Raw genomic sequence first — 12,480 nt, 5'->3', positions numbered from 1 at the left:
TCAAAGTGCTTCCAAATGCATTGGGCCGTGTTTTCCCTGCAATTTAATCTGCAATATTAGGAAAATAGGTGTTGTTGTTTTTTTGCTCTTCTTGTGACTCCCCCACCCTTCCACCCTCTTCTACCTGTCATCCAAACTGACATGGTGCCCCAGGATCCAAGAGAAACCCTTTGTAGCCCAAGACAAAGGGACAGGATTACAACAAAGTGTTCCAAGGAAGATATAAAACGGCACAGCCTGAAAACATGTCATCTTTTTTAATCACACAACTGAGCATTCCAGGTGCCAGGTTTGTTTCCCACAAACCATTTACAGCTGATTCATTTCCCCTCTTTTGATTCCTGTTCCCATCATCTTGTTACCAGAGGGGATTAGATGTCTCAAGGTGCCACAGCTCCTCCAGATAGGCTGTTTTTGCCACCTGATGCTACATTTAGGAAAATGCAATCAAAGTCAATAAAATCTGGGTCAAAAGCTCTCTCTCTCTCTCTCCGAGAGTCCATCTTTACTTCTGTGTTTTTTTTATTGCTTTCCTCTTACCTGTTGTGAATGTTGCTGTTATACTCTCTCAGGAAAAACATGCGCTTTTGGAGAGCTTTTTTCCTGTGGTATTACTGTACTTGATTTTCTGAGCCTGCCTGCTCCTCATCACTGTCTTAAGGTAGTGCGATCTCACTTCCCTTTACCCCTCAGTTGCATCTTGCATGTACAGAACCTCCTCACCTATTGTGAGCTGCCATATTGTGGGAATTGGTGAGGCAAGTGAATGTCAGAGAAGATTCATCAAGTCTTGTTGGGTGCATTTCTTGGAGCTAGTCGACACCACAGAGTTTACCATACACCTGCAGCTGTTTGCTTTTAATTTGTGTAACCTGTGTAACATGACATTACTCTAAAACAATGCCAGTCCTGATACTTTCCTCCTGTAGATTTGAGTTTACCTGGGAAATTGGGTTCAAAACTGCTCCACTTGGGTTGCAGGTGATTTGTTTTGTTGTTTTGGGTGAGTTAACCAATCATCCCTCGAGACTGTGTAAAATGTTCTCGATTTTCAGTATTTTGGTTGAACTCAACAATTTCAGCAGGATGGAAATGCTTCCAGAATTGTTTTGACTTTTCCCAGTCCTGTTTGGTGGCATTGTTCACTCTGTCTGCTGCTGCCTCCCTGGCTGCTTTCTCTTGAGATCTACAAAGGATGGTCCTTCAGAAATGTCAAGGGAACATGAGGAGGGATTTTGACTCAACAGAACCAACCTCCTTTTTTGGAATCCACTTCCTTTGTTGAACATTGGTCTTGATGTGTTCCAGAGGCAATTGCAAACCACTCTGAGGTGCATAAATATTATGAACTATATAAACAAACTTCTCAGTTTAGACTGGCTTTTGGTGGCCTCTGTTTCTTTTTAAAATTTTGACATTAATTGAGGCACATGTCTGTTTTGTTCTGTGTGTGTGTGTGTGTGTGTGTGTGTGTGTGTAGCACTTTGGTTCTTAGGATCAGTGGCAACCAACAAAAGGGCACAATCCAACAAACATACTCATAGGATTCAACAGGAGAATCAAACATGTCCTTCATATGGACCCATTGAAATCAATTAGACTGAAAAATGCTTCACTTTGGCTGGATTGTGCTCAGAATGCTCTGCTTCATTGCAAATGCATAGCTGGCCTCTTCGGGTAGTTGGCTTATGTCAATAATACACCTAGCATTGGGACAAGTGCCTTCATTTGTGGAAACAGAAACTGTAAACTGTGTAGTTCAGCAAACATTTTAAAAATATAAAGGTCTTTACTGAAATTCTAAAATTAACCTTGCCACCCCCCCCCCCCCCGGGAAGGAAATACATGCAAAAGTGCAGCCTGCCATCTTGCCCTCTGTCAAGACTTGCTTGTCTCTGAGTTGGAGAGAAGGTTGACACTCTTGCTGCAACTGGTCTTCTAACAGACAGTGGGGAAGCAATGTGAGATTTGGCACTCCATGAATATACTGAATTAGTATAAGCGGTGATTTACCAAGGCACCTGCTGAGATGATGTTCTTTCTGTCTGACAGTCTTGGGCACCTCCTTTCTCAGCAGAGGCACTAACAAAGACGTCTTTCTTTGTTTCGGTTTAAGCAAATCCCAGAACGTTACAGGAATAAATGAACTCTGCTGCTGTGCATGCTGATTTGAAAAGGAAAGTTGACTTGCTTCTTTGGGTTGACATTTTTAGTCGCTGGTTGTTGTTCCTAGAATCCCAGCAATTCTAACATGCACAATGGTAGGATCCCAGTGCTAAAGCCACACGTTGACATGAAACTCTACATTCAAGGTAAAGCATTGATAAAGCACTCAATAGATAGACTACAAAATCTGTTTATAGTTACAGAATAGCTGAAAGGAACATTTTCATCTAGACAAAAGTGGTGCTAACAGCAGAAAGGTCTAGTGGTATAAGAGCTCTAAAGTGGCACCTGAATAGTAGGCTGGGGTAGACCACCCCATACCAATATTCCTGCAACTACCACAGGCAGCCTCTGCTGGATTCCTGATGCTACAGCTGTGCATGTGGAAGATGCTGGGAAGGAGGACTGGGAAGATGGCATGGGCCACAAAATTACACCTCTCCACTGTGGATTGGAGTGGCTAGCAGCCAGTCTGCACGCTACCCAAGTTGCTCCTGTGCCGCTCTGGCAAGAGCGCAAGGGACAGGAGCGCCGATACATCTGCTTGCCAATAGTGCAAGGGAGCCTAGGTGCGCCTGTGCTTGCATAAAATTGACAATTGTAGCCTTTGATTTAGCTCTGGGCTGCTTCGTGGATTTCATTTCCAGGTAAAGTAAAGGTAAAGGTACCCCTGCCCGTATGGGCCAGTCTTGACAGACTCTAGGGTTGTGCGCCCATCTCACTCAAGAGGCCGAGGGCCAGCGCTGTCCGAAGACACTTCCGGGTCACGTGGCCAGCGTGACAAAGCTGTATCTGGCGAGCCAGTGCAGCACATGGAACGCCGTTTACCTTCCCGCCAGTAAGCAGTCCCTATTTATCTACTTGCAGCCGGGGGTGCTTTCGAACTGCTAGGTTGGCAGGCGCTGGGACCGAGCGACAGGAGCGCACCCCGCCGCGGGGATTCGAACTGCCAACCTTTCGATCGGCAAGCCCTAGGCACTGAGGCTTTTACCCACAGCGCCACCCGCGTCCCTTTTTCATTTCCAGAGAATGTGGCTATTGTAGCTTTTCAGTATGTGTGTCAAAGGGCTCGTCCACACTTCCGCTGTGCTATACCTAGAAAGCATGGGTCTTAGTGGTTTCCCCCTTGCCTCACTCCTTTCCAAGGGAAAGCCCCCTCTTTAGTGATAGATCAGAACAAATGGCAATCTGGGGGAAACCCGAATTGCCGTTTGCTCTGATTGAGCACTAAAGAGTTGTTAAAGGTAAAGGTAAAGGTACCCCTGCCCGTACGGGCCAGTCTTGACAGACTCTAGGGTTGTGCGCCCATCTCACTTAAGAGGCCGGGGGCCAACGCTGTCCAGAGACACTTCCGAGTCACGTGGCCAGGGTGACATCGCTGCTCTGGCGAGCCAGAGCCGCACACGGAAACGCCGTTTACCTTCCCGCTAGTAAGCGGTCCCTATTTATCTACTTGCACCCAGAGGTGCTTTTGAACTGCTAGGTTGGCAGGCGCTGGGACCGAGCAACGGGAGCGCACCCCGCCACGGGATTCGAACCGCCGACCTTTCAATCGGCAAGCTCTAGGCACTGAGGCTTTTACCCACAGCGCCACACGCGTCCCAAAGAGTTGTTATCCCCATGGAAAAGCAGTGGAACAAGAGGAACTGTGGATAAGACCAGGTGGGTGGTAAGTTGAGGGGAGCCCAGCATTGCTGTCCTTTTTCTATCCTAGAATTATTGCTTTACATGGGGGAAATGCCATACGAAGTGGCTCTTAAGTATTGTTTCACAAAACGATTCTTTGCCTACTCACCTTGTGAACCTTCTGCTTTTTGCATGGCAATTCCAGGGGAAGCGGTTTTTATTTATGAAGTACGGTGGGGGTAGGGTTGACATGAGAATGATCCTGTTTTACAGCAGGAGGCAGTGCTGTGAGAACTTCATGTCTCCTGCAACTCTATAATTAGATGCTTTTATTATTTGGTTTTGTGCTTTTTAGAATAAAAGCCACTAAGTGCCTCTATGGAGAACCAGTCTCCATGGCAAACTGGCACCTGGCATTATTACCAGGGCCTTCTAAATGGAAACAACTTGACCAGCTCTGACAGCACTAAAGTTCAATCCCCACCCCCATCTAAAGATATGTGAAAAATGTCCCTTTATTTTCCATGGATTTTTCTGCTTTGCTGCCCCATAGATATTCATGTAATTGCCATCGAGTGCCCTTAGATAGCCAAAGTTTTTTGGAACTGCAAGTATAATTCAGATGTTGCCATTTGCTTTCTGTGAGATGCAGATTCCCATTGCGTGGACAGGCGGAGTCCCCAGATCCCGCGCGGTCCCCCCATCATGTGGAATAACGACTCAAGACAATGTGCTATGGGATTAAATTGGCCACAACTTTATTAAATTTCAAATGTGGGTAGACCTTGGCTCAGGTATTGGGTGTTCTCCCTCCCCAGTCCCCAGCCGGGGACCTAGGGAGCATCAGGGTTATCCAGTGGGGGGGGGATGGGCCGGCTCTGGAGAACATATGTTCAAGCAGAGATAGCCGCCCCCGTAATGCCGCCGCCGCAGGGGAGAGCAATGACGACCTTTCGGCGTACGGTCAAAGCCTCCCTTCAGAAAACCCCTTTAACGGGGAACCCTGGTATCACCGCCGCAAAGAGGAAGATGGACAAAAGGATTCTGCCCAAGGCCTGATACCGCCAAAGTTGTGACGTTTTGCTACGGGAAAGGCGAAATCTGCCAATGCAGGGAAATTCCTTTCCGGCCCTTTAACAGCGACCTTAACGTAGCAGCGCCCGCATACCTGTGAAGAAAAGTTAACCTGCAAAACCTGTGAAGAAAAGTTAACCTGCAAAATAAGACATTAACTGAGGGTGGGTAGGGTGGGAGAAGCTCTGGAGCCAAGTGAGGATTCCCAGGTAAGATCCTCCCTCTATTGTGTGGGCAGGTAATCCCTCCCCTACCTGGCCTGGTCTCCTTGGCAACGCTTCCCCCAGGTGGGATTGGACAACTGACAGAGGTAGGCGGAGACCTCCAGGTATCCTACCTGAGGGAAGGCAAGGCCAAGCCTATGCTGTTGGAGCCGCTCCAGATCTAGGGGCTGCACGCGTCCACGCAAAGGGTGCCCCCCGTTTTAAGTGGGGAGCAGTCATTCCCGAACCCCTAGCTGTCTAGGCAGGGGCAGCCACACCATTAGATAGAGTGAGTCTCTTCTTAAAATGGGCAGAGGGTGGACCTTCAGTTTGACCATGAAACTGTGTCCACCCACTTTCATTTTAATAACTGTCTTCAAGGGAGACAGTTGCATAAGCTTCCCCCCTTGCTACATACCAGGACAACAGACGAGGAGGAAGTATGGACCTAGGAAGAAGCTAGAGTCATTCATGTCACACTTGTTCAACATTAAATGATTTAGCATTAAACACGAGCATTGTGGGCAGCATTGTTCTAGTTGGTTCCCTCTTCCAGGTAATTCAGACGGGCTTAAAAATAGTTCCTGTATAATTACCCATCCAGAACTACTCACAGCCAGATCCTTTTCCTTAAATCGTGTTCCTTGAGACGATACTCTGAGCCGTAGAATAATCTTGTAAGGCACCAGAAAATTATGTATTTTGAACTTGGGGAAGAAGCATCAGTCAGATTTAGGAATGAAAACTGACAGAAATTCACAGATCAATAATTTATTTCCAAAGTTAAAACTCTAGATCAGGGCCTGCATGCCCATGAAGTGATGCGAGGCAGTCATGCCAGGGGCAGATCCAGCCTCTGAGGAGTGAGCTAGCGCTGCCTCCTCCTTGCCCACCTCCATGCCCTTCCTTCTCCATGCCTACCCACCCACCACCTGCTTGTCAGCATCTGGGGGTTGAAAGGCCAGCTGGCTAGCCCCCAGCTGGATTGTCTCTCACAGCCTTCACGCTGTGGAGATTCATCAACCTCTGCTCCGACGTAAATCAGCGTCTCAAGCTTGCTGCCTTGAGCACACTATACGTAGCAGTGTAAACTGCACAACAGAAGAAGCTGAGGCTGTGGATACATACTAATACTACAGATTTATTTTACATAAATCAGAACAAAGAAACATGTTGTCTCTCCTTGCCATCTTCTCAGAGAGAGACTCAAAACAAAAGCTATACACAGAGCAGAAGTTCCGCTCACGAGACCCAGCAGTCTGTGCTGGAATGTAAACAGACTTGTGACATGCAACAATCCCATGTCTGCAACAAAAGGTGGAATGGAATCTCCCAACACTGCTCTGGGGGCGGGGGCCTGTGGAGAAAGAGGCGGCATTGGGGGGCATTTTCTAAAGCCGGTCCAGCTTTAGGGTCTTACTTTACAACTTGGCCCCATTAAATAAATGGACTGTATACTCAGCGAACACTTGCAGCAGAGGCAGATTTAGGGGAGTGCGACCAGTTCGGTCTGACTAGGTGTGGAGCTGCAGCTATGATGCAGAATGGAAGGCGAGAGGCAGGGGGCACCAGATTTTGGCATCTCACAGAGCACCGCTGAAATTTGAGACCCCAAGTATCCCACAGTTTGCAGGAATTGAGTTTTTGAGTCTCTTTATCTGTTGTGCTTTGCAAGCAGTGCCGAATTTATGTATAAGCTAAACAAGCTACAGCGTAGGGCCCCACTCTCTTGGGGCCCCCCAAAAATGTAAAGGGGAAAAAACCACTGGATGTACATTTCCAAAATATAAGCTAAAAAACAAATAAAATAAAACCTACATACAGTCAGAGGTTAATAATTATTTCACTGTTAATGTGCTTCTTCTTAATTGTATTTCAGTTCAGCAATTACTTTGATAAGATACATATTTTGTTATGTGCAAATGGCTTTAGATACCTATTAGGTCCATAAATTACCATATAGCATATATTCAACACAAAAAAACAGCGACAATTTGTTGTTCACAAAGGTCAGCTGGACATATAAAGGGCCCCATCACCTTCAGTAGCTCAGGGCCTCATCAAACCTAAATCTGGCTCTGAGTGCAAGTGACTTGATTTATAGAAGTGAGCATTGTAAAGTGTGTCACATGATGAGAACTTTGGTGCCCAGTTGGTGAGTGGCGATGGGGAAACTCTACTAGTGATAGAAAGTGACAGCAGAGCACTGGAGACAACAGAACGGTGAGCTCATAAGCAGCTTATGGGGTATAATAATATTCCCTCTCAGCACACTGGTCCTATGGTAGCTTCTGTTTTCTCTTTTGGAAAATAACCCATCCCCAATATGAAGAGCCCTGAAGAGTCGTGTTAATGTTTAGGGAGGTTTTTAATGTTTGATGTTTTATTGTGATTTTAATATTCTGTTGGGAGCTGCCCAGAGTGGCTGGGGAAACTCAGCCAGATGGGGGAAGTATAAATATATTATTATTATTATTATTATTATTATTATTATTATTATTATTATTATCCTTTTCTTATACAAGTTTGCATGCTGATATGAGCCATTGTGCTCTGAGACGGAAAGAGAAAAATCACTCACAGCAAACTGGGGTTCTTGTTTACCCTTACTTTCCTCATCAAGGATGAATGTGGTTCACTTTTCCTCTTTGAGGGCAAGAAACTTCCCAGGATTGCGGAATTAGCCCCAAAGCCAGACCATAGCAAACATATAAACGCTCTATATGAATGGAGCTTAAAACGCCTCACATTTCTGCCAGCAAACATGGCTATCTATATATGACCAGGAAGGCAAAACAGAAGAAAAACTTTTGCATAAAGGGCAGCAATGTTATATAGAACACATTATACCGAAATGTAATATGAATCTACTAAGCGCACTGTGTTATGTACTGGATGAACTATTATACAAAAATAGTAATAATAAAATAGTAAAAAGAGGTCTCACTTTTATCCGAAGATGAGCAAGTAAAGAAACAGAAATTTGACATAGTTACAATAAATGAGAATTATATTGAAGATTTAAAATTATTATTTTTAATTTAGCCTTTTATGCTATATTCGGTTTTGCCTGGTTTCTCCCCATCCCCCAACCCAGTACCCATTACTAAGCACTAGAAAACATTTTCAGGGAACAGCCAGATCTTTATAATACATTTTTCCTATTATCAACTTTACAAAAGCATGAGGGATCTAGCCATAACCATTAACCTGATTTAGTCAAATTAAAGCTAATTTGCTCTTGACTTGCTTCCTGTACAAATGAATTCATCAATCATATTAATGCATTCACAGCATCCTGAGATTACTGGCAATTCTCTTCTACTGTGCGAATATTTGCTAATGTAATTGCCAACCATTTTGGAGGGGGTTTATGCTCTTCCCTTTGTTCCTAAATTTCTTGCAGCTTGCTCGTGTAAAAAAATTACACCCAGGTATGATTACATAACAATCAAAGCAATTATAGCCACTAGTTTAGATTACTTTAAGGAAGGATTTGAGAAAGTCATGGAAGTCTGGCCTAGCAGCGGTATATACAGACGGCAAAGTTAAACATGATGTTTGTCAGATGGTTTGGCCTTGTGTAGCTGCTTTTTGTTTTAAAAATAACCAGTGCTAGATCAGAACTGTGGAATGGGGATGCCTTAACCCAGTGCTTTTTTTCAAAAATAAAAATAAAAATAATGTTTAAGGGTACTCTCATTCTGTCTGAGACTCAGGAAACACTGTGACAGGAAATGTGGCCGCCATTGGGCATACCAATGAAACTGTCGATTCACCGTGCTAGAGAAGAAACTTTTTTAAAAAATAATAATAATTAGTTTCTTCTCTCATTAGATTCATGAAATGTTTTCTGCGTCCCCCCAGAAAAAAGCAATGCTTTAACCCTTTGACCAGAATTCTCTCCACCCATCCAATGCCATTCATGGGAGCTTTTCTCTCACTGTGAACATGGTGATCATTCCAATTGGGTCGGCAATGGATGTAAAAGGGTTAAAGCACACCCATGCCACAGACCAATTCAGTTTGTGGTCCCACACAAGCTCTCCACTAAACAAAAATCAGATGTGCAAGGCTGAACTATGAGAGAAACCTTGTGCCTAGTTTTGCCCAGAGACAATATACTTCTGAACACTTCAGACTCTGGGGATTAATGATGAGGAAAGGGCATCACCTTCATATTCTGTTTACATCTGGCACAGCACTGCTAGAAATACAATAGTGAAGAAGAAGTTGTGGTCTGATCCAGAAAGCCAAATGTTATCTTCTGATATTCACATGTGGTTATGGGCCCAGCCATAGGTACGTTTACTGGAAACTGCATGAATACAGGATTATACAACCCTGCAACTGAGATTCCCAGGATGTTTTCATCTGAAAACCTGGACATCCCTCACTACCACTCAACCAGTCTGCTACTGGAGGACTTTTACCTCCCTCATCCCCTACTTGGAGAAATCAAATGTTTTCAACTGAAATTGCATGTTTCTACAGTGTTTTTTTTCCTTTTCTTTAAAAAAAATGTTTAGAGGTACTCACATTTTGACTCAGGAAAATCACCATTTTATAGTTCAGATGGGGGGGTGAATACAGTAAATGGACAGAAGTACAAAGATTCACAAAATGTTTAGAAGTATGCATCCCCTCAGAAAAAAAGCACTGTGTTTCTATGTCCACAATGAAGAAGAAAAAAATCACAGCCATTTACATACACCTCTGGTGAAAGGTACCATTATATATTGCATGTGGTTAATAACAACAACACCTACTACTTTATCATTTTAAACAGGAAATTTTAGCTAGCTTGTGTTGCAATCTCCTGTTGACAGATCCCTTCTTTCACCTCTGGCTTTCTTGAAGATAATGTTCTACTTGATCCGTAATGCTTTTCATTGCTTGATTCGCCCTCCGCCTCTGTTTTTTCTCCCTAATATCCTTTGAATGCATTCTTTCAAAATTCTTGTACTTTTTGCTTTGTTCTTCCTTTTCCTTTCTTTTAGATGCTCTCGCTACGCAGAGAATGTGTGGCTGCTCTCCTAGGGTTTGCTTTATAATCCACTGAAGGCAATGAAACTCTTCAAAGGCTTTCTCTCAGGCCGTTAATTATGTCCTTTTCCTGCAGGAAGAAGGCTGTGTATGAGCCTCCATGAGCTTACACCATTCCCCATGGCTATCACATCATGATCCACCTGCCTTCATAGCAAAATACCTCACTCACTGACTTTCTGTCCAGCACAGGTTCTTCTGCTCATTGAGTGGTATATGGCCAATCCTTTCTTTACAGGAATTTGATGAGCAAGATACATAGTTCTTTTTCAATTATGGTGCTGGTGCTGGAGGAGACTCTTGAGAGTCCCATGGACTGCAAGAAGATCAAACGTATCCATTCTTAAGGAAATCAGCCCTGAGTGCTCACTGGAAGGACAGATCGTGAAGCTGAGGCTCCAATACTTTGGCCACCTCATGAGAAGAGAAGACTCCCTGGAAAAGACCCTGATGTTGGGAAAGATGGAGGGCACAAGGAGAAGGGGACGACAGAGGACGAGATGGCTGGACAGTGTTCTCGAAGCTACCAACATGAGCCTGACCAAACTGCGGGAGGCAGTGGAAGACAGGAGTGCCTGGCGTGCTCTGGTCCATGGGCTCACGAAGAGTCAGACACGACTAAACGACTAAACAACTAAACAACAACAACATACATAGTTCTTATCTCCTGTCCATGAAGGTTATTGCTGAAGTGGTTGGTTCAGTAGAAATGTGTGTGTGTTTAAATATAAATACATAACAAGAAATATTTTGAGCACTGTTTTCCTTCCAGATGAAGGTAAATGGGTGGGTTGCCTTTGAGACATACAACCGTACCTTGGTTTTCAAACATAATGTGTTCTGGAAGTCTGTACGACTTCTGAAATGTTCAGAAATCAAGGCACGGCTTCTGATTAGGCGCCCCGGAAACAATAGCGGAAGCCTCATCGGATGTTCGGCTTCCAAAAAATGTTTGAAAACTGGGATCCCAATGGTCATCTAGTCCAACCTCCTGCAATGCAGGAATATGCTGGTGGCCTCTACAGGAATCGAACCCGTGATCTTGGTGTTATCAGCACCACACTCTAACCAACTGAGCTAACTGCGCTTTGCTGCGGGAAGATTCTTATCTAAATGCACCCAACCTATTTTAATAATGAATGAATTCATGAATATAATCTGCAATATTTGCCCATATATTCAGAGAATCTACAAAATCTTCATTAGTAAACACTGTTTTATAATGAGAGATTCATCCAAGAATTGTTTTGTCTTATTAGTTTGAAGGTTTACAACTTTAAAAAGAGGACATAATCACTGCCCATTCTGTGCCTCCCATAATTTTAAGGCACATTATACTATTGTTGATAATTATTATAAGATTTTAATGAGTTTCTGGGATGGATTTTACAGTGATGGATTTTACAGTGCTTATCACTCATTTCACTCAGCTTTAAGATAAGAGATTCCAGGAATTAAAAAATGATGGTGCGGCTTAAAGCTTCAGGCTGTATATGGGCATTTTCTTTGTATTTGGAGCGAGAGGAGTGATTTTTTCCTCACCATAACAAAGGAGTTAACTCCAGATTTGCTTCAGCAGAGATCCCTTTAGGCATTCAACCTCGTAGGGTTAATAATTGTGTGTGCTTGGAGGGCAGAAAGAGAAGGTCTGTGCCAGCTTGACCTGCTTAGTCTTCATACTGTGAAAAGCTTTACTAGCTGATTTCTGGTGATCAAGCCACTATTAAAGACTATTTATTTTCCTGGTCAGTTGGCAACAACCCTGAGCCCTAACTCAGTGAGTAGAGCATCTGTTCTCCAGGCAGAAGGTTCCATGATTAATCTCAGGCATCTCCATATAGAGATGGGAGAGACTGTTGTCTAAACTCCTGGAGAACGACCGCCAGTCAGTCTGCAGACAATACAGAGCTGGTTGAAGCAATGTTCCTGTTATGTACTGAAGTTCTCACCCTGGGCCAGCGGGGGATACTATAGATAGTTATGCAAATGAAGGATCGAAAGTGACGTTCAGTGATTGGATAGTTTTAGAAAGTTGCTACAGTAACGTTGTACTGGAGCTCTATATAAGCAGGCTGACTGAGCCCTTCAGTCAGTTCTGTTCTGGCCTCTGAATAAACAAGAGCTGTTTGAAGAATTGCTGTGTCGTCTGATATGTTCACCCACAACTTAACAGTTCCGACTCTACATCCTATGTCTGCTTGGTCAACTGGCTTGTCACCTCTGTAACTTTTGCACCTGTTCTCTTGGAACCTTTATATGAAAGAATGGGCCCTCTGTGAAGGAAACCCTTGTCAGACAAATATTAGCACAGTGTAAAGCTGTTAATGGGAGAGGGGGAGAAGACACTGGTAAGATTTGTTGGAGC

Source organism: Podarcis muralis, chromosome 1 (genome assembly GCF_964188315.1).
Source record: "Podarcis muralis chromosome 1, rPodMur119.hap1.1, whole genome shotgun sequence".
NCBI classification, from domain to species: Eukaryota; Metazoa; Chordata; class Lepidosauria; order Squamata; family Lacertidae; genus Podarcis; species Podarcis muralis.
This window is presented reverse-complemented; position numbering follows the sequence as displayed.